Consider the following 23903-nt stretch of genomic DNA (forward strand, 5'->3'; position numbering starts at 1 on the left):
ATCGCTGCTTATTGTAGCGATGGAGGCAGGGAGGTGGTTCCACTAATTACAAGTGCGAGGAATAAACGAACGGAGACGAGTATCAGTGCGGCTTTGCGGAACGCCGACTTTAAACCGGTGGTCGATGCGGGATGACACGTACGATGGAGGAGTAAGTAATTGCTGAATAAGAGTGATGTAACTGTAAATTTTATGAAACAGGCAAAGCCGAATCTACCTGCGACGGAGAGAATTGCAAGGTCAGGAAGATTAAGGGAAAGTTTCATAGCAGATACACTAGCAGTCCTTGAGTAGTTCGAAAGAATGTTGCGTGCGGCTCGGTTCTGAATGGATTCAATAGTGTGTGAAAGGACGAGATGACAGGGGCCCCAACCTGAGCATGCTCTTCTTGTTTGGGTCTTATTAAAGCAGTATATAGATGGAGTTCTACAGGCACTGTGCCCGATGAGAAATGACGACGAAGGAATCCAAGCATGCGATTAGCATTATTTGGCACAGATTCAACATGTTTTTCCAGACTAGGTTATTTGTGATGTGAACGCCAAGTTATAAGATGTTACTGACATTACTAAGAACTTCCAAAGAAATAGGAGGTGTGATCACTAGAAATGCAGCGAGAGACACGTATGTGTTTACATTTAGTAACGTTAAGGGTCATAGCCAATCCGTGCACCAAGAAAAAACAGAGTTGAGGTCATCTTGTAACGGAACACTGTCAGAGGGGTCAGAAATAACGCTATAGATTACACAATCATCAGCAAACAATATTACTTGGGACGTTACTTGCGATGGTAGGCCATTATTATAAATGACGAAAAAAAGAGGCCCTAAAACAGAACCTTGCGGAGAACCAGAAGTTACAGCGATAGGTGACGAATCATGGTTGGATACATACTGCGATTAGACAAAATATGCAGTCCGCTACATTTCCGTCGTCCATTGTCTGGAGTAAATCATTTGTGAAAGACGCCCGCTGCGTTTCACATAAAAAATATTTTCTAAAACCATGTTGACATGAAGAAAAAAAATCAGTGATTTTCTAGGAAAGAGACAAGGTGCGAGCAAATGCTATGTTCGAGGATCTTGCATGGAACAGTGGTCAATGACAGTAGCCTGTAATAAGCGATGAAAGAGTACTTCCTGATTTATGCAAAGGAACCACTTTCCCTACCTTTCATTCACTTGGAATACAGCCAGACTGCAAATATTGGGCAAATATCTCACGTAATATCAATAATGAGCGTGTACTGTACTTTTAAAAAAATTGATGTTAATACCTTCGACGCCAGCACAGGAAGAAAACTTTTGTTTTCGAATCAGAGTGGCAATACCAGCAGGATCACTTGTTAAAGGATACATTGGAACATATTCACAATGGCAAACAACTGGGTGATTAGTAGCAAAAGTGGTTGAAAAACACGAACAAATACCTTATGCAGAATATTTCAGCAGTCGTGATCATTTGCAGGGTTACTGCATTGATCGTGAAGTACAACAGTATTAATATTACCATTATTATTGACAACATTCCAAACTTTTTTTGGATCATGTTTAAGGACGGACGGTAAGGTTCGCTGGTAGAACTCATTTTTACTTACCTAGACGGCTTCCTTATATGCTGCTTTAGCAGCGAAGTATGCATTCCAAAGAAACAGATGTCTGTGCTGTCTTAGCGCGCCGAAATAGTCTATTTCTTTTGTTCAGCAAACGTTTTCAGCGTGCATTAAACAACGGAGCACTAGAGTTCAATTGATTAGTTTTTAATGAATGTGTTCCGTAATTAGTGCGGCCACTTTTTCTTTGACTAAAGTCCAGTTCTGCTCAACAGAACGGGCTTCAAAAGTGGGATTATATTAATCAATGAAGTTTTCTAATTCACCGTTTATAGCAAGAAAATCAGCATTTCTACAATAGCCAGTGAGTTTTGATGATTTCCTGATAGGGAATAATGCAATGATTACACAAGCCAGGTAGCAAGGTTAACGAAGGAATTAAATGAGGTTCAGTCGGGAGAATAAAATCTAGAATGTTAGCTGGATGTTGCGTGCGTCGAGTAGGTTGAAGTATAAGCTGCTTTAGACATAGGTTGATGAAAGAAGAGCACTCAGACGAGCTGTAACACGTAGGCGAAAAATCATTGTACCATTTCATTGCCGGAAAGTTAAAATCACCAAGAAGAAAAAGTGGCGATGACGCTAAGCGGGTGACTAGATCGCTAAATACATCATGTAGGTCAGCACAAAGCGCAAGAGGCGAAAGTGGCGGTCGATAGCAGGCACAAAAGACAAAACTCTTGCATTCGCTAACCACGCGTGCGCAAAAAAATTCAAAAGGAGACGTTATATTCGCAATTCTAGAAACCAAAGATTCGGGCACTGCTATCAATACGCCACCACCTGACGCCGAGTTGCGGTCAAAGCGATAAAGTACATTCGCACAGAAATATCTTGTCATCAGTAATATCGGGAGAGAGCCAGGTCCCGGTGAAAACGGCGATGCCTGCTGAGCACGCATGAACGGCAATGGAAAATAAGTAAGACCAAGAAAGAAATTAAACCACAAAACTTGAAGGATGAGCCGCATCAAATATAGTCTATGTCAAGCTCACACAAGCAGTTCAGAGGACAGTTTTCAATAAGACAGCTATTGTTGCCTTCTAAGTTTTTCACGGCAAAAGATTAGCTAGCAGTACTCGCACCCAGTGTTGCAGGCGTTACCGAAAAAAAGTAACTAAATACGTTACTCGTTAGACTAAAAAAGAGAACGCGTTACCGCCCTACATTACCTAAAAACAAAGTTACCGCGTTGCCGTTACCGTTACCGAAAAAAAAGTATCGCATTTTACTTCGCCGTTACTCTATCGGCAGTAATTTTAATCAAGGCGTCTTCGCTTCAAGAACACAAGACAATTTTATAAAGCTCATATTTCACATAATTCTAAGTTCACAAATAAAAACATGGCTGAACTGTACAAATTTACAGTAATTCTGTTGCACTTCTGCTAAAAAATATTCGCGCAAATTGTGTAGCAATAAAGAAATGCCTCAATGACATGGTTCCGGAAAAAGTATATTTCTGCATATAAACATTTTGTTCACTTGAACCTGTATAATTATCGCAAAAATGCGAGTGTTTATGTTAAGGTGTTCCAGGTCAGCCTCGCTCACTCAGGAACTCAATAACCAGAAACGTAGCCGCAGTTGCGGATAAAAAGAAGTTAAATTTATTTTGAAAACAATGTTAATAAACAATGACAACTTTCTAATAACTACACCTTGCTGTTGAATTTAAGTAACAGCTGCATTTCAAAGCTGTCATCGGACAGCTTACCTCGCTACTTAGTGTATACGTCCGCACCTACGCTAAATAAGCGCTCGACGGACGCACTGAATGGTACTCATGTATACACTTTCAAGAAGAGCTGGTGAAAGCGTGCAAAGTTTTCCTTGAGCCCACTCAGCGCAAAGTTACGCGGCACCAAAAGGTACCGAGACAAGTCTTCATCTTCACTTGACGACGAAGTCAAGGAGTTCCCGAAGAAGTCATCCTCTGTTGTGCTGGTGCTGAGGCTGGTCGCTGTATGGATGCCCGCAAGGCGAGAAAATCTCGGCAGCTCACTTTTGACGGTCTCAAGAACAGCATTTCGCTTCGCTTCATCGTCAATCCACGACAACTTGAACCTCGGTAGCAAGGTAGCCGCAACCAGCTGATCCTTCTGATTCATAACAGTGTTGAATCTCCGTCAGCAAAAACTCGCTCAGCAAAGTTGCTTTTATCAACAAGGTTACTGGGAATTTGTCGAATAGCTATAAACATATGTAAATGACACCCCCTGTATATTGCGATATCGTACACTACCTTAAAGAGATGAAGTTAAGTGATAATCCTCGACCGCACGAAATATGTTTGTTACAAACAGAAAAGCAATAGGAAAAATGCTCAAATATAAACCATTTGAATATGCGAATCATGTTTGCATGATTTCCTCAACATGAGCGCGCAGCTCTTCGGACCGTCTTCAGCTTTTAGATATTTTCAACAACAAATATAGTGCGACTCGAAAAGGTGCTTCTAATCGCACGGCCAAGCAAACTAGCAGCACGCACCGGAGCGGAAGCGCCGTCTTCCTCGCTCCTTCACGAGCCAAGTCACACCGCTCGGTCGCAAGGCGGCGCCCGCAGAATGTGAGCTGTGTGGCAATATATATGAAGTGAATTTTTTCTTAATAAGCCTAAGACGTGTGTTAAAAACTGACCTCTTGCGGATGCTATCCAAGACACGCTGAGCTAGAGGCCCGCAGAAGTGCAGTCCAGAGATTTTCTCGAGCTCGATCTTTTTGATGACAACATCGAGCGCCGGAAGTAGGTTAGTTGTTACCTTGCAGGACGTCCAAGGCACTGCACACGGGCTTCATGACCTGCAGTGTAAAAACCGGATGTTGAACTAGAAGCCGCGAGAATTATACCTAGGAGCTACATACCTTGCAGTATTCCGCTATGAACTTGGGCTCGTGAGGTTTCTGCAGCTGGAAATTCCTAGCTTGGAGAAAATGAATTCCATGTCATGACCTTTTCCTAGCGAGGAATTGATAGCGTCGACAGCCCAAAATGTTGAATTCCATTTTGTAACAGCTGGGTGCGGCAAATAGATCCCGCAATGGGTCTTAATCAGGTCAGCTGCTTGCGCCGACTGTCCTTGCTTATTCGAGAGTTTCTGGCACTTGCTCAACACACACTGTTTTATCCTAGCGTAATCCGCGTCAGTAGAATCCGCCCTCGCTGGGTCAACACTTGCAATTAGTTTCATGGTGTGCGCCGAACACCGATGATGTGGTGGAAGCCGGTGCTTGCCTTCCTCACGGTGTCGATGAGCGGACATAAATGTACCGGCTCGCAGTCCTACTCGCCTTCATCGTCTCCTTCATCTTGACCGTAGAGCCTGTGCAGCGCGAAGACAATGTTTAGCAATGTGTACCAGAACTCAGTAATTCACAGAGGGTGGAAAATGCTTTAACTTACCTAAAAGCTTTCAAGAAGTTCGATCCACTGTCCTTGATCAATTTGGTGACCTTTCCGTGAAGCTTGAATTCACTGAACACCTCTTCAAGTGTAGTGGCCAGGCTTTCATAGTTTACGCTCCCTTTCATTCGGAGACAAGCTAAGGCGGCAACCTTTCGGTTTAAAGTCTCCGGGTCTAGCCATAGAGCTGTCACTCCAAGGTAACACCTAAAAACCATATTTTAATGAAACATCACACTAGGCAATGGCGCAAACATACACGATTTAGAAGGTGGGCTTGGTTTGGGCTAACGCGGGGGGACACCTAATACGCCAAATATACATTTCTTCATCATGGAAGTGATACTAAGCGCGAAGGGTTAGGAACGGACACGATACAGGCTTCCTTCTTCTCTTTATATTTAAAGCTTCGCGCTGAGTATTATTTACACGATGAGATGAACACCAACCAACCAGCACAACTCTTTATTCTACGCACTTGTTTCAAAACAGTCAGCAAGAGCTAAAAGATTCACCTGTGAAAGTGAGTCCAACAGTCCGCGGTGACAGCGACATGAAGGATAGTTTTTAATTTTTAGCTTTAATTTTTAGCGTAAATTTCCTTTCATCGTTTCGTGGCGCGCATGGAGACGAGTCATGAGCATTGGACATGTAAGAACTGTTCTTTCTGGGGCTCTTTGTTTGAGTAACTTCAAAAATGACGGTTCCTCTAGGACCGAAAAGGGCTGCGCTGGACTGATGACAAACTCTTCAACAAGCCCGTCAAGTCGCTCTTGAGTGAATGAAGTTGTTTCCCTTGAGTCATCCGCTTGGGCGAATTTTGTTCCGGACTCAAATGTTCTTCGCACAGTCTCCTTTTTTCCAGCATCTCAAACTCGAGGAGGCTTTGCCTGCGCGGTTGCTGTTTAAAAAAAAATAATAAGCGGTCATTAGAATTGTTGAAATATCAATAGTCGTGTTGGTGTGTTGCTAATCTGTCAACATCGCCAAAAATGCATCAGTACTGACGCTCAACACCGGAAACAAAGTAAAATTAAAAAGATGGATTCAAAAGTCATGTTTACCTTCACATGTTTTTTCAAGTTGGAGTTCGAGGACTTTCCCCAGCTCAACAGCTTCAGTTTTGGCAAACAAAGGATGCACTTGTAAGTGAATTTTTCATCTTTGCTTTTCTCTAAAACAAAAAAAAATACTCAGTGCAGGCCATGGCGAAGGGTGCAGAGTTGTCGCGGCCATCCTTCCAAGTTACAAGAAGGCCTAGATTGGCAGACGACGTAGCCTGAAGGCGCCTCTACTTGTTATACTCTTCCACACCTCGGCGGTCTGTTCCCTCCTCGCATGTTCCTGGCGTTTTCCTTTTCGAAAAGCGCGTGTTTCCTATTATTCCTCAAGCCCCCTCAAGCCTTGACTTCGGGAACCCGACTAGAGGTCGAAGCAAACGTCAAGGCCTTCTGAAAGCATTGTCCTTAATGTCTGCAGCTCTCCGCCACCAGAAACCGGATGCGAGGAAATGGGCTAATGTTATTCTTCTCTGAGGAATACGGACAAGACACAGGTGACAGCATTCTACTTGCAACAATCCAGTTCTAACAAAAGCGTCTTCGTGTGGGCCGCATGGTGGACTCCGCGGCTTTTATCAAGCTTAGAGCGGTGGCGACTCTACCCTCCCCACCTTGAGGTAGAGCTTCTCAAGAAATTCTGTGCCATTTTTCCGAGAATCGACCATTTGCGGAAACCTGTAACTCGTCTTCCCTGTCAGGCTTGTTTTCCAACCAAAAGGTCTCGAACTCAGTCGACATGCTCATATTCAAGCGAATGAAAACTCCAGATGGTCGCACTCTGCATGCAACAGAGTCTAGGAAGGAAAAAGAGGGAGACCGTCCTTTGTCACAGAGCTGTCGGGAGTTGGTTGTTCCTTGTTCTGGATATAGTAGAAAGTTAGAGCGACAGTGCTGTTCAGCAGAAAATTTTTAGAAAATGTAGTATAAGGTAGCTCACGAGTCACTACTACCCGCACAGGAACAAAGGCCCATTTCCTTCTTTTTTCTCTACTGCAGTGCTACAGCCGGTTCACTGCAATCCCCTTTTCTGCGCTGTACCACTGTACTCTTTTGACAGCTCTCTCAGGGCCACCTTGAAGTAACCTGGCAACATTCCTGAGTTTACCCAGAAGGGGAACCTTGACTCGCTTCGCTTCAACAAAGAATGCGAGAGTGTCATCTAGGAACGAGACCTTTTGGTTGGAAAACAAGCTTACGGAGAAAAGTTCGTGCTTTTTTTTGGTTGGGTGCATCGTCAAGCGCAAGTGTTTTCTGTCATAGATGCGAGCCGCAACAAGGGTCGTGGAGAGCATCTTCACATCACTTTAGGTGTTTTTTTTTCCCAAAAAAAGGAGACGAAGGGGGCGACAACAAGAATGAAAAGTAGCTAGTAACGTGACACCTAATGTTACCAAAAATGTTAACGTTAGTGCGTTACCCGTTACAGTTCCGAAATAGTAACGAGTACGTTACTAAGTTACTGAAAAAGTAACGCGTTACCGGTAACACCGTTACTTGTAACGCGTTACCGACAACACTGCTAGAACCTAATCAAGTAGCTGGTATATATCTGTTCCCTGTCGGCGGACAGCGGCTTAACTTGGTTTTCAGGGTTTCACAAGCTGCATAGACAGGTGCTTTCGTAACCGTTAATGTACTATCGCGGACACAATTGCCCAGAACGCGGCTCCGACGGCCGGAGCAAGTCAGACTGCATCGCTGCGCCATCTAGCGATGTTTCGCCTGGTTGGAAATATAAAGCTAGCGCCTTAGCTTGGGTTCAAGTCTGTACTTGCTGGCTCGTTCATGTGAGTTGCTTTTCGCCCAGGAACCTTTCGCGAGATGCCGCTATGTGATGCGCTATCAAATGCAGATAACGCTTCCCAGGCCGAGGTGCACCAGTTTTCCTTTCCACAAAGTCTATGGCCAAATTTCTGGAAAAAAACTGCAAAAAAAGACGCAGTCAGAAAACCTGAAAGAAAAAACGTTACCACTAAGTGCACGCGTGATTAATCGGATACCGCTCCCGCTCGGCAAAAGCCAAGACAACTTCCTTATCACCAGCGCATCAGACGCTTTCAACCAATTCCTTCATGGCGGCATCTCGCGGAAGATTCGTGGGCAAAAAGCAACTCGCGTCAAGGCGACATCCAGTACACGCTTGTACGCAAGCTAGGACGCGCATGCGCTTGTTTTTGATCTTGAACCAGGTGACCCATCGCTAGATAGCGCTGCGATGCAGTTTTCCCTGCTCCGGCCATTGAACCGGCGTCCTGGGCAGTTCTGTCCCCTATAGTACAGAGAGAGAGAAAGAACTTTATTTGCCCCCGTCAGAGAGTATGGGTGATGTATAGTAATACGGCGAATGGAAAGCAGCGTCGAACGGCAGTTAGAACCGAATGCTTGCCTCCAGGATAGTTTCAGATAAATAGATCGTGCTCGGAAACTGTAAGCGAATGGGAAAATTCTTTTTTACATTTTAACGCGACAGCGTTGAGGAGTTCGTGTCGTAGAAAAGCCGGTGTCGTCGGCGTCAGCGTCTTTGGCCGTAAGCGAAAAATGGCGCATCTCGATGGAGACCTGAACCGCGCAGTAAGGGAAGCGATTTTAACGCGACAGCGTTAAGGATTTATTGATTGATCGCTCAGTCGATTTTTCCTTCCCTTTTGGCGCGATCCGGGTATCCAGCGAGAAATGTGAGACAGGCGTCATTTCCTTTCCTTAAAACCAATTGTTCATTTCTTTTTTCTTCCAGTGGTTATGGCGCTTGGCTGCTGGCCCGAAAGACGCGGGTTCGGTCCCGGCCGCGGCGGTCGAATTTCGATGGAGGCGAAATTCTAGAGGCCCGTGTACTGTGTGATGTCAGTGCACGTTAAAGAAGCCCAGGTGGTCGAAATTTCCGGAGCCCTTCACTACGGCGTCTCTCATAGCCTTATAGTCGCTTTGGACGTTAAATTCCCATAAATCAAACCAAAAATTTTCTTTCCCTTACGGTCCGGTTCGGGTGTCCGCCGAGATATGTGGGAGGAAAAACGCTAAGGCGCCCGTGTGCTGTGCGATGTCAGTGCACGTTAAAGATCCCCAGGTAGTCGAAATTATTCCGGAGCCCTCCACTACGGCACCTATTCTTCCTTTCTTCTTTCACTCCCTCCTTTATCCCTTCCCTTACGGCGCGGTTCAGGTGTCCAAAGATATATGAGACAGATACTGCGCCATTTCCTTTCCCCCCCCCAAAAAAAACCAATTATATATATGTGAGCCAGGCGCCCTTTCCTTAAATTGTCCAACGGGCCACGCTTCGATCGCGCCGAACGGGCGATGGCGTTCCGTGCACTCCTCGCCAACGCTGCGACACGCTGTCGCGTCTCACTCTTAAAGACGAAGCTTAAGCGTCCTCCAATTTTTTAAGTACGAATAGCTTAAAAGATACCATTGTGGCACACAAAGGAACCAGATTTTGGAACCCACGCCATATTTTGGACGCCTAACGACCGACATAGGCAGCGCTCAGTGTGTTTGCCACCGCGTGTCCGCTGCCGAAAATTGCTGCTACGTTTTGACCTCACCAACGCGGTAAATATAAGTAGTTAGGCAGTTTCCTTGGGCGCTAAAGCATCGCCATGTACTGTGACATGACTACAAAGAACAAAATCGCTTGGTTTGCTTTACCAGGCCTTAAAACACAGAAAATGAAGCAACCGATTAGGGCAGGCGGGGTTTTCATCTCAACGTTGATGGTAATAATGTGTAAAACATTCGCGGACCCCAGCGGCCGTGCATTCTCCCCCTGCTCGTTACTTGTGGAGCTTTTACATTTTCACGGAGCGTAAATAAATGGAGGAAACTGGGTCCCTAGGAAAGCAGGCCATAATTCCAGATGTACATATTAACGCAAGGAGCCACGGTTGTATTGACACGCAATTTTTCCAGCCGCATGCAACAATAAATTTCTCAGATAATTGCTTAGTGACCGCTGTAAGAGCTGATTCCTCGGGTCGACGATGAAACCTTTCGTCTCGGAACACGTGGGATTCAGAGCAAGTCTTCGCATACTGAAGAGGGAGTGGCGTTTAGTGCAAGCGCTTCAGCTGCATCGAAATAGATTTTGGTACTGCTTACCCCTGTACCCGACGATAATAATCCGGTCCTAGGGACCTTGGGTGTCGAGAAAACTGATGCGTCACGCACACACTGCCATGTCGGCGCGGATAAACGGCACCTTCCAGCGTTTGCATGCTGCGCAGACAATGAATTGCCAGACGTTGCTTCCCCACATGCTGCTGGCTTGAATGAGACGTCCAGTGCAGAATTTTGCTGCCCAGATCGATGATATCCAGTCCGTGATACAAGATTATCACGGCAAGCGCGCGTAAAGTGCCGGGCGATAAGTTGGCGGCTTCCCGCAGGCCGACGCGTTACATGCGCCATGTTGGTGCGGCGGAGCTAGGCAGGCTAGGCACACTGGCGGCACAGCAGAAGTAACACCAGGCGTTGCGCGAACACGATGGCGACTTCAGGGGCAGGCAGAGTCTGTGCAGCGCATTGCTGCGCAATACGGCGGCGATACCAACGTGCGTGAAGCAGCACGAGCAGGAGCGACGAGGGAGCCCGCGTCGCCACATGACTGACTTACTGTATTTTCAAAATATATACAGGGAGCTAGTGAAGCGGTCCTTAAGGGTCCGTTCCTTATAAATGCTAGGTGGGCTGGTCATTACAGCTGCCCATTGGCGGTAGCTGCTGCTCGGGCGCGCCCGACCAGGGCCTTTTGGCTCGCCAGGCCAGAGCAGCCGAGCAGGGCCGCCTCCCAGTCCTCCCGGGTAGGGTTGGAGATAGGGGGAAGATGCAGAGTTTATTGGCATGCCCACACCATGTGGTAAATGTCCGAAGACTTTTCCCTGCAGTGCGGGCACTCCCCTGTGCACGCAGGGTCGAATGTTTGATGACTGCTGGGCACAGAAGTGTTTTAGTATAAGGCGAAGGAGTAAGTGTTCCTCCGCATTCGTGAGGCCCTTGCAGGGCTTAGGAAAGATTGCGTGGCCGAATTGATAATACTGGATGATTTCCTTGAAGGTAAAAGCCGGATTAAGGTCGGAGTTCACATCGGTGGAAGGTGAGGGTGATGCCCGGAGAGTGAGCGCGCGGGAAGCGGCGTCGGCCGCTTCGTTACCATCGAGACCCCTGTGCGCGGGAGTCCATACTATTGTGCGGGACGCGGGAGCCCCGGGATAATTACTATGTTGAAGAATTCGGTATGCCAAATAGAGAACAAAGCCCCTTTCGATGTTCCTGCAGGCCTTCCGCGAGTCGGTAATGATGACCCGCGAGTCCTGATCGGCGGCTGCGATCGCGATTGCCACCTCTTCCGCATGAGTAATGTCTTGAGCTTTGTACGTAAGGCTATTCACTGCGGTGTTTTGGTGGACGACTGCAGCTGTGTACCAACCCCCATTATGTGGGCCGGTGGCGCCCACGTAAAATACCCCGTGTTTGTTTTCATAGTAGCGTGCCAAGGCTTCCGACCGCGCGTGGCACCGGCCGCTATGGTCCTCTCGTGTCATGTTGGCCGGAAGAGGGCGTACGTGCAGGGCGTTTCTTCAGATTTCGGGGATGTGCACGCACTCTTCCGTTAGGGTTGGATGGTGGATTTAAAGTCGGGCAAGCATGCGGCGACCCGACGTCGTCTTTGAGAGTCTTGTGTAGTGGTTTGTCAAGTGTGCTTCTCGGAGCTCCACGAAGGTGTTGACCATCCCCAAGCCCAGGAGGCGCTGGTTGAACGTGGTGACCGGGAGGTCGAGAGCACGCTTTTAAATCTTACGGAGAACCACCTGAAGGGCTTTCTCGTCACATTTGCGAAGATGGAGGTAAGGAGTCGAGTACAAGGCTCGACTGGTTACGAATGTGTGCGCCAGCCGCAAGGCATCTTTGCACTGTAACCCCTGCGGTTATTGGAAACCCTGCGGATCACGCGGCCCACCTGGTCCCCCACCTTACGCAATTTGGCCAGTGTTGTGTCGACACGGCGGTGTTTATTGATAAAGAGACCCAGTACTCTGATCTCATCGTGTTCTGGGATGGGTGCGCTCGCTAGGGACAGTTCGATTTTGGTAGTGCACTTCCGAGGGTCGAATGTGCACAAATTCCGATTTGGCCGGAGAGCATTCAAGGCCGCAGCGGCGGGCGTAAGCGTCCACAATCTCCACCGCTTGCTGCAGGTTGGCTTCAATGTCTCCTACCGATCCGTGCTTAGCCCAGCTGGTGATGTCGTCGGCATTTAGCGCTTGCTGTATGCCCTTGACACTTTCCAATTGCGCCGGAAGTTTTATCATTGCCAAATCGAATAGTAGAGGTGAGAAGACCGCGCCCTGCGGGGTACCTCTCGTCCCTAATTGTAATTGGTAGAGGCCGTGTTCTTCATCTTGTATCCGGATATATGATTGCCGGTCGGAGAGAAATTGCCAAATGTAGTGAAACGTGTTGTGTGCACAGTTGGTTTGGGAGAGGTGCGTCAGAATTATGTCGTGTGTAACATTGTCGAAAGCCCCTTACTAGTACTACCTTGTCATAAGAGGGTATTTGACGGGATTCAAAATTTCTCGCTCTAGTTGAACCAGTACATCCTGCGAGGCCCGGTGCTGGCGGAACCCGAACATGGTGTCTGCGAATACATTTTGGTTTTCCAAAAACTCGGACAGCCTGCCTCGCACCATAGCCTCCATCAGCTTTCCCGCACAAGACGTGAGGGTGATGGGGTGGAGGTTGTCCGTGTTTATGGTTTTGCCGGCTTTAGGAATGAAGGCGACCAAAGCGGACTTCCATTCGATTGTGAGGGGTGCCTCACCTTGCCAGATTGAATTTATATATGCGAAGAGTGTCTCGTAGGCCGGGTCTGGAAGGCTGGCAATTAATTTCACAGTTATTTTGTCTCTTCCCGGCACCGTTCCTCGTTTCATTTTACTCAAGGCCGCCTTCAGGACGTGGAGCCGGAACGGTTGATCCAGTTCCGTGTTCTCGGAACCTGCATACGAGTACGCTGGCCCTCGGTTGCCCTTTTGGATGCAGAGGTATTGATCGTGTAGATTCCATGCTAATTTAGAGGTATCTCCGTCGATGCTATGGATAGCCCGTTGGAGGTGTTTTTGGGTCTCGGCTCTGGTTTTACTCGGATCGATCAAGGTGCGAAAGAGACGCCAAGTGCTCCGGCTAGACATGTGTCTAGCGGCCGTGTTGAACCAGTCCACCCAATTGGAGTCCGCGAGATCTACCGCGTAATCAGCCGCTCGCTGGGTGAGCTCGGCGATGCGAATTTTGAGCTTCCGATTATGTTTTTGGCGGCGCCTTCTGCGGACGAGGCTGTGCCGCGCCTCCCAGATGTGCAGAAGGTGGTTGTGCACCTCCGGCGTGGCCTCTGTTACTTGGACTTGAGTTTTGTACCGAACGAAGGTGTGTAACCAATTCTTATGACCACGCGTGGTAGCCTTGTTCGTGAATAGAGGCCGAATTAGTGTAGGTTTGCCGGAATTTTGTCCAGTCACGTAGGTGTGCTTGGGCGTGGGACCTTGCCAGTGTTTGGTTCTGACGCTGGTGCTTTTTTATCAAATACAATATTAAATGCCCAGTATAAGGCCATCTGTATTGCAAGTGCCGCCAGCAGGCTTGTCTCCTTGACACAAGTCTTTTCAAGGCAAACAGAAAAATCTGACGTTGTCAGAATGCCGCCCCTGTGCTCTACAGTTGGGATATAGTGCACAGCTGCAGGATCCTGCAAAAAAAGAACAAACGCACTCACAAGGTCTAGAAAAGAGTTTTTGAAAATCATTACAGAAATCCCATGTTCAGACACCTCCAGCCTTGCATGTAAAGGAAGCATCTGCAAGCTTGTCCCTCCACAATGCTTTATACATATTAAACGGTGGCTTACTAGAGCTAATTAGCTAAATAGGCCACCTACGCAAAACTGTTGAATTTAAACCAAGTCAGCTGCTCTCCAGGTCATTTTATTATGTATATGCCGCCGCGGTGGCTGAGTAGTTATGGTGCTCGGCTGCTGGCCTGAAAGACGCGGGTTTGATAGCAGCAACGGCGGTCGAATTTCGATGGAAGCGAAATTCTAGAGGCCCATAGACTGTGCGATGTCAGTGCAAGTTAAAGAACCCCAGGTGGTCGAAATTTCTGGAGTCCTTTACTGCAGCGTCCCTCGTAGCCTGAGTCGCTTTGGGACGTTAAGCACTCACAAACCAAACCATTCTATAATGTATAATGGCAACAAATGCATTTTCATTATCGTCTAATGCCTGTATTGATAAAATTCACTTTGGAAGCAAACTGGCTGACGCTGGTAAAATTACAAGGTTCAATAAATGGCAGGCGGACTGAAATCTAGAATATACCAGTGGTCATGACCAATATCTCTACAGTGAAATGTGTGCTGCAGTCCTTGATATCCCTGTCACACGGGCATTTCGAAGGGCCCTAAACAGATAGTCGATCCACTTAAAGTCAATGAGCGCTGGTACACGGGCGCTTTCAATGGCCATCAAGTAAATAGTCTTTCAAAGGAACTAAGAAGTGTGGAACTCAATTGAAATTTTGAAGGCCTGTTAGCAGTGCCAGCATGCACTCTCGGACACGGAGCACTCACAGTCAGTGTTGTAGGCGTTACCAAAAACAAGTAACTAAATACGTTACTCGTTACGCTAAAAAAAAGGAACGCGTTACCGCCGTACGTTACCTACAAAAAAGTGTAACGCGTTACCGTTACCAAAAAAAGTACTGCACATTACTTTGCCGTTACTTAATGGGCATAAATTTTAATCAGTGCGTCTTCGCCTTAAGAACTCACGACAATTTTACAGAGCTCATATTTCACATGAAATTTCTAGCCCAAACAATGATTTTAGGGAAAATCTTGATTTAACGAGAATAGTCTGAACAAATGTGCAGGAGCTTAGCAATTTTATAGTGGCCAAAAGTTGCCTGTGGGGTTACATGTGATGGCTTCAAAGTTTGTGGCACATGGTGAAGCCATTTTCTAAATGTGACATTATACACAAAATGACACTTCGCCATCAATTCTAAATTGACAAAGAAAACATCGCTGAACTCTCAACAAATTCGCAGTAATTCTGAAAAAATGTGATGTTCCAGAATGCTCGGCATGCTTCCACTCTTTCGAGAGTTTTGTGTGTGAGTGGTTTGGGAAGGGGAAGTAGGTGAAGGCAAGTATGTAAATGCGTGTTCGTGCATGTGTTTGTGCTTTATACCTATTCTCTGTTTTTTTTCTTTAGATGGGTGCATCGTCAAGGGCACATGTTTTCTGGCATGCATGCGAGCCGTTACAGGTGTCGTCGAGAGCACCTGTGCATTTTTGTTTATTTGCAACATCAGTTTATGTGCACTGCGCTTCTTTTTTTTCTAAAAAAGGGGCGGAGTGGGGGAAAATTGGAACAAAAAAATATAAATTAACGTTACACCTCACGTTACCGAAAAATGTTAACGTAAGTACGTTACCCGTTACAGTTCGGAAATGGTAACGAATAGGTTACTAAGTTACTGAAAAAAGTAATGCGTTACCGGTAACGCAGTTACTTGTAACGCGTTACCGACAACACTGCTCACAGTAATGTACTAGGTATAAAAATCGGAGCAGGATAATTGCTGAAAAACTATGAAACTGCAAAATAAACGTTACAGCAAGCACAGTACCATTGCTGCCAGTGAAACAAAAATAACCAAACAGCTTCCTCGGTAGTGCATGTATGCTTACAGCTTGTCCAATGCAACAAAACTAACTTGAACAGTGCGCAATATTCCTGAAAGCAACCACCACTTTGTTTTTAACCTTTTCAGTTTAGATGTATAAGTCAATTTCTTGGATGCGTGAACAATGACTGGCTGCGATAGTGACGCCACTACGCCTCAGTGTGAGATGGAATCCTTCAATGGTGATAGAGTTTACTGTTGCAGCACACCTGATTCGAGTTCGATAGCAACTGACAATTTCTAAGCCTCTGGACTACATAGCCTCTGAAAATGTCCACGTAACATTAGTATGAAGGCTAGTATGCAAGGCTATGTTATTATATAAAATACTGTGTATTTGTTTTCTTCAGCAAGACGCAGTATATTTGTTTACCTTGTTTTAGAAACCACTGAAAATTTCCATGTAACAAGAATATGAAGGCTAGTATGCAAAGCTATGTTATTATATCAAATATTTTGCATTTGGTTTCTTCAGTCTGACACGGTATATTTGTTTAACTTGTTTAAGAAACAAAAGTAATATCAAATGCATTCTCAAGGGGAAATATAACAGCATGCCCCGAGCATCCCAAAAAACATTGCTGCTCACACATGCGGTTTTAGAAACTTATATTATGGGCGGACGAAAGTCTCCACTCTTTCTTTCACCAAGCTTGGCAACAGGCATACTGCTGCCGTGACAGTTGTCTCTAAAAGAGTGGCGAATGAATTTTGAATACTTTGACATGAAACATGGAGACATAAAAAAGAGCACCAAATTCAAATGAAAAATAAATTCTGATGTTTATTGCTTGCTACAATATGTTTCAGTCCGAATGTCCTGCTCCAGCCAACTTTTTACTGCATGCAGACTATATTAGTGCCTTCAAGAAGCATCAAGCAAAGTGCGTTGTCATCCCAGAATGGCTGCACTAGAGATAACTAAAATAAAAGGTGTGCCACACTAACTACCCAAGCAATGAGCTTCTACATTTCACACTAGAAGGCATAACAAATTAGGCAATAGCCCTGCATATCAAACACATTCTTGAAGTCATAGCTGCCACTTCGGGGTTAACTAGACATAAACCAAGAACAACAGTTCAGGCAGAATGTAAACTAGTAGCGGAGCTTGCTGTCAGGCAAGATGGTTCATAGTTTCAAGTAGTAGTAAAGCGCCAGCGCAAGACAAACAAGCATCACACACTGCCCACTTTATCTGCTTTATGCAATTTGTGTTTCAGGTGAGGAAATGTAAAAAAACAACACACATGCAGAATGAACAGCTGTAAACAGTGTGCATTTATGCATAGAATTTCAAGATCCATTATGTAGCTTTTAAGAGCTGTACAGATGCTTCTCTAGTGCATTTCCTTTTTTTATGCATAAGCTTCCAAGAAATTTCAGGTGCAAAATCTTTATCACATGCATCCGTGGCCACAATGCTGTAATAAATGTGCTTCTTTACATGTTAATGACCACAAACGTAGGTGCCTCGTCGGCCTACATGGGCCTTCCCACAGGTCAACAGAATTTCATAGACAATCCTGCTGCAACATGGCAAAAACTTTTTGGCCCTTTTTTTCTTCCATGGCACAAAATGTGCAACAAAATTTGGACGAGCTTTTGAGCAGAAGCAAACACAACTTGTGTACCATGTTTGTCAGCTATTTTCTTTTTCATGAGCAACCTTATGTGCATATGGTATCATTTCGAGTTTAGCTGCATCATTTTTTCCTCTTCGCATTGCTTCCACAATATGCACCATTTATTTTTTTAGGAAACCTCCTCAGCATGAAGTGATAACCATACAGGGGAACCCAGCTAACAGCAACCGTTTCAACTAGCTTGTTAAAACTTAAATGCGTGATTACGTGACCTCAAAAGAGCAGATTCGAGACAAGCTGTGAACAGCTCGCTTGACTATATTAGAGTGTGCCGAAGCACAAGAAAGCAGCTCCTGTGCTTGTAGTGAATATTCCCAGCAGACATGCGGAAACAAAATTCTCTTAAAATAATATTATGGCCCAAAACTACAACAAAATGACCGCTTACCCCCTCCAACCGAGGAAGCATTTGTGCTGGCCAAGCAAAAGGACCCCTATTCCAGAGGCCAGGCGCCCCTAGGCTGGCGCCCAAGGACGTCAATTTCTGGTGATGTGAACATACCTCCCCGAGCGATAGGGGTAGAATCCTCCCTCGTGTGAATCCCGCTTAAAGTGCATAGTTGATGAGGTGAGCGAGAGAGAGCTAGGGCCTGGTTCAGCCATATCTAAGAATTGTTTGCGTGGCTCCATAAAAAAAAGGCTGGTGGGATTCATTATGCGAGCTGATCACCCTAGTCCCCGTTCTCTTCGGGACTTTATTCTGCTGCAGAATGACACTTGCTTCTCAGTTCTCCAGCCTTCACTAAACAAAGACCCGTCTTTCCCTTTTTTGCCAGCATAGCCACAGAAGGCATTCCCTGCAGACCAAATTAGTGATGCTCGCCTCGTGTGGCCTTCACAATTTGTGATAATAATAATAATAATTGTTTCTTTGAGGAAAGGAAATGGCGCAGTATCTGCCTCATATATATTTGGACACCTAAGTTCATGCAATAAGGGCAGGTAGGAAGCACTATGAGTGTGCCAGAAACTGCTTACTTCTCTCACTGCTAGACTGCGTATTGCAATTTAGTGGTCGATACAACAAACTTCAGCACAGGTTTTCTAGAGCAGTAAGCATTTAAATGACTTTGGTAGCATTTCATAGCTCGGAAATTCAAACCATAGTGCAACATTCATAGTACTCTAGACTATATAACTCTTAATGACATATTCTTTCCAATGCACTTTGCAAGGAACAAAAGCGCGACTGGAAACCTTACATTGCTCATTGCTACACATGCCTGGGCCTTACCGATGCACTGATAATAGGGAAAGGTATTTATCTTGCAATATCCATTGGCTTGACTCCTGGTGCTCTAAATTAATCCAGTGTCGTTCAGGACAGTGTCCCTCGTAGTCCATGTACAACCTCTAGACCTTAAACTTCAGACTTCATTCTAAAATCTCACCACTTAGCAGCATTAAATATTTGCCAACTCAGTCGTAGATCATTTGATAGAAGCAGCAGAGGATGTGGCATGTGGGATTCATTGCCCTGCAGAACTACATGGACTATATGGAAGCCATGATGAAGAACTCTGCGTTATTTTAGATCACCTGGGGCTCTTTATAGTGCAGCGACATCGACCAGCATGTAGGCAGTCATGCAGTTTGCTTTTATCAAAATGTCTGCTGCTGTCTGGATTCAATCCCCAATTTTTCAGCTTGGAGCCGAATGCCAAAACCAGTTAGCCGTGGCAGGTATCCAGCCAATATTTTGCTGAAAGAATGCGCACCTCTTACACATTAAATTTAGCAGAATGACTTAGATAAGAACTGCGGCAAAGATAACTAGTACCATTTTGACCTACTTGGAGTTAGACAATATTCTGTAAAACATAATTTGACCCCAAAACATGTTATAAGAGCCAGTCAAGGGCCTCTAAAACAGCAAAAACAATGAAATCGTGCAGCTTAACAACATGCAGTCTACAAAAGAGAACTGGGGCTCTGGCCAAGCTGTTTTCCAGCTGTTACCTGTGGCCGCCTCCATCATGTCGACAGAAAAATAAAGATTATAATTCTTATTATTATATGGAACATACTGCACACACTCATGCAAGGGCCACTCCAGCTAAAATGACCACTGATAACTAAGAAAACCAGTATGAGACCCTCATGTCATGTATTTGCTCACGCGGCACTCCGCAGAGCGATACCAGACTGTGACTGCTGATTGCAGCATGCAGTAACCGTCAATTCATTCGTACTCTATCTAGAAGTGTTATCACACGAATTCTTCATCGTAGTGCAGCAATGCTTTCCCGCAGTGCGTCGCTTTTTCCAGACATTCAATGCATTTTCTTTGTGAAGAGTTCACTACGACCATGCGGAAGTTTTGCAAAATGTGGGCCGTCACAGAAATGGGTGATGCATGAACTGGGTTCCACTGTAGCCGAAAAAACTGTGGGAATATTCCACTTTCATGTAATATCCGCAGTCTGTCAGTCTGCAATAGTGGAGCCCCTACACAAGTGGATACGATAAGCTATATATATGCCGACAATATACAGTATAATATGTGTACCATATACTTCAGCTTCCGAAGTGCCATCGATGCGGGCATCAAAGTCTTCTAGGAAGCCTTCCAGGTGGCACACTTTCGAGCTGCATGCACAATTTTTTCTTTTGTGCGATGAAGTGCCTCTTCAAGCCGTTCCAAGATCGGTACGCTTGTGATGAGCTCAAACTCTAGCTGAGCCTACAAGTGGAGAATACGAGCATAAAATAACAGTAATGAAGAACTCTAGCACATCGGTTGCTTTAGGCATAAATAAAACATGGAAGCACAGGTATAACACCCAGTTTGCTATGTTACGAAGTTCATGAAAAGAAATTTGCAGGCTGCTTACTTAGCTCCCAAGCAAAGAATGAATTCGGAAGAGACCACTTATGTGCATGAGTGCGAAAGCATTACCATACAATCGTAAAGCAAAGCATACATAATCAGCCATTCTCTGCTTACACTCACAGATCGTATTGAGTTCTCATACCACTCATGGCTGCGCACTGCAGCAGTTAAAGGGACACTGAGGAGAAATTTAACTTGGCTTGTATCGATAGAATACCAGCTCCTGATTACAAAAACGCCGCTCTTACTGAAAACAATCCCCTTGTAAGGTAGAAAATAGCAACAACCAAAATACAGGTATCGGCGCCACAGGCCAATCTCGCAAGTACAAGCGTGGTGACGTCATAGGACAAGAGACGCCACCTTGGAGAAATTTTCATTCGTAAATGTGACCGCGAATCTCTGAGGCTGAGAAAGGCAGGTTGCAAGGTTCAATATTGAAGGAAGTTTTGTTTTAAAACCGATAGTGGACTTTTATCACCCAAGGAAGGCAGACAACAGACATTAATGTCGGAAGCAAAGGACACCGATGCTTGGCGGCGCCACAGGCGGCCAGGCGAGTTTCGATTTGTTATGGCGCTTCGCGTCTATGAGCTTTGCGTGCCCCGCGGTTTTATTTTTGACGCACCTTCCATTTACAAGCGCCGAACAGCAGAGGAACTCCAAGTGCCACTTCAAGTGCTAGTTAACCTTTGAAGAAGCCTGTTAACGCTTGTCAGATGATCACCACGGTCGATGAAAAACTATCATGGCACGATGGTCGGTGATCGTACAAGGCAGCCCTTGTGTGTCTTCGCACACACACCCGACGAAACTGTTATAACTGCAATGTTATTCTTATCAGTTATCAGATGACGTCGACGGCTACACGTGCCAATCTGGCTGCCTATCTTGTTTTCTTACTTTGTTTCTCTTCCCCTCCTTTCTTAAGCTGTCTTATATATTTGGACGTGCACTGCTAATAAACGCCCATTCTTCCAGCTTGTCAGCTTGTGTCTGCCTCGACTGCGTCAAGCGCAGTGTCCGAGCTACGATTTAACAGTGGCGACAAGAAACGGAAATCAAAACCCCTGGCAAACCCTTGAAGCACCGGACGGCAGCTACGCTACGGAGCGACGACTCGAAGATGGCAAACCATCAACTGCCCGACTTCTACGACGAAAGAGACAACTGGAAGGCCTATGTTATCAAGGCTGAGGCATATTTTGAGGCAACGGGCGTGACGGAGTCGGCAAAGAAACGGGCGCATTTGGTAGCCGCTTTAAGCACGCGCACCGTTCAAATATTAGCAGGACGAGTAGCGCCGAAGAAGCCGAATTCTTTGGAGTACGAAGATGTCGTGTAGGTCCTGAACGAGTTTTTTGATCCCAAGCGCCATAAAATTACCGAAAGTTTCCGCTTCTTCAACCGCTGCCAGCTTGATGGTGAGTCCGTTCAAGAATTCATGACGGAAATTTGGCGCCACAGGCGGCCAGGAGAGTTTCGATTTGTTATGGCGCTTCGCGTCTATGAGCTTTGCGTGCCCCGTGGTTTTATTTCTGACGCGCCTCCATTTACAAGCGCCGAACAGCAGAGGAACTCCAAGTGCCGCTTCAAGTGCTAGTTAACCTTTGAAGGAGCCTGTTAACGCTTGTCAGATGATCGCCACGGTCGATGAAAAACTATGATGGCACGATGGTCGGTGATCGTACAAGGCAGCACTTGTGTGTCATCGCACACACACCCGACAAAACGTTCCTAGCTGTGCCAGTCAACATCAAACTACTTAATGGAAATCATTTGTTAGGGACGGGAGACAAGGTAGAAGGCAGCTAGGAAAAATTGCTGATGGCCTAGCTTTGTTAGGCCAGGATATACCTAGCGAAAGCGCGGATATTTCTGCATCGTCAGAGTGCATTCACTAGATGCGCCTATATTGATGGTTGTACCTTGAGCCGTCGTGGCGGAGTGGTAGCGTCTCCGCCTCAAACGCCAAAGGCCCTGATTCGATTCCGAACTTCGGCACAGGGTTTTTTTTTATTCAGTGAGTGGGTGGGGGGTTCATTGGCTCCCATAGATTCCGCCACCGAATACGTTGGTTAGCAGCTAAGCGCAGGCTCTGTTAAGGCGCGTTTTACGCTCCGGCGCAACACGCGCGCGCGCGCTGGAAGGCGACGTCACGTCGGCCAAAGCGAGACCCTCTATACTCCAACTGCGCTTGACCGCCGACGCGTTCGGCAGCTTCGGCTCACTCTGACCGCACTGGCGGGAAGACTTGGAGCATTTATTTCGCGCCGAGTGCACCAGCCGCCGCCGGCCCGACCATAGTAGACTTATTCAACTCCGCGGCGAGGTGCGCGTTGTGACGTAATTCAATAGCTTAGGCAGTTGGGCGGAGCTGTTCTTTTCGAGCTCTCGGCTAATTTAATCCATTCACAGTACACATATGAAGGTAAATGCAAGTGGGCGAGAGAGCCCGATCCAGTGGACCCGTTGGATCTAGCGGAAGCCGTTAAAGCGTCGTGCGCTGGCTTTAGTTTCAAGCCGCCAACTTTAAACGCGACCGCCCTTGAGCACCCATCCATTTTTTGTGGCAAAAAATAAATAAATAACCTGGCCCTTGCAACCGCGGGAGACCTCGACGCCACCTGCTGCACCGTGCAACCGCGCCGTTCAAGGAAATGCAATCCGTTGGCCCCAAAGCCCCGGGCAGCCTCCGATGGGCGCAAGGCGCCGACCTTGTCCTGGCCCCTCGAGACTCCCCGCACTGGGGTTACGATATTCATTATTTAGTTAGCAACGGTTGCATACTGAGGAAGGGGGAAACGACACTCCGGCGCCTAACATAACCATGCTCGCTCAGAAGCATCGCACGCTCTTTGGGGGCTGAGGTCGCTGAAATGCAGGCCGGAGTTTTTGCGAGAACTACGTCGTCGGGTTCGGGAAAGGGATTCATCGCAACGCTGACAAGACGCCGGTGCAAACGTAAACGAAGTGACGGTAGCGACTCCCGATAGATGCCTTCAACGTGCGGCGGCAGTAGCTTTCATTTCGGCGGCTGCTAGACCGCACTGCTAGCAGCCAGAAATCACGGAGTCTTCGTTTACGTCACGTTTCACGTCACTACGTCCTGTGACGTCATAAGAGTTCTCCGTGACGTAATAAGAGTTGTCGAGTTTTGAATCGGAGCGGCGGGAAAAACTTCTTCAACTTGGAATCGAAATACGCCACATATATATATATATATATATATATATATATATATATATATATATATAACGCCATTCTTCATGTAGGCGGGCTGGTGGTCCATGCCCCACATGCCGCGCTTGTTCCGAGGGCGAAGCGTCCGTAAGCGGCATGGGTCCAGCGACAGCTCGGTGATCGCTATTTGGTGTAGTCAAGTTCATGCAAGCAACGGATAGCCGTTACGGCGAAATGCGCGTGCATATATATATATATATATATATATATATATATATATATATATATATATATATATATATATATATATATATATATATATATTGTCACGTGCTGCGCATGGGCTCTGAGGAATAAAGAAGACGTGCGGCGGCTGGAAGAAGAGAAAGTCAAGTATCCTGCCGCCGGCGCACCAGGCTCC

General features: G+C 46.3%; 1 protein-coding gene and 1 pseudogene across 1 annotated transcript in view; one reads left to right on the forward strand and one right to left on the reverse strand.

The window, feature by feature from the left end:
- LOC144103923 (uncharacterized) overlaps window positions 1-23903 on the forward strand; it is a 397175-nt gene that overhangs the window by 26845 nt on the left and 346427 nt on the right. The gene's annotated exons all lie outside the window — the stretch shown is intronic.
- LOC144105072 (uncharacterized) lies at window positions 3269-5146 on the reverse strand (annotated as a pseudogene).

Source organism: Amblyomma americanum, chromosome 9, assembly GCF_052857255.1.
Source record: "Amblyomma americanum isolate KBUSLIRL-KWMA chromosome 9, ASM5285725v1, whole genome shotgun sequence".
NCBI classification, from domain to species: Eukaryota; Metazoa; Arthropoda; class Arachnida; order Ixodida; family Ixodidae; genus Amblyomma; species Amblyomma americanum.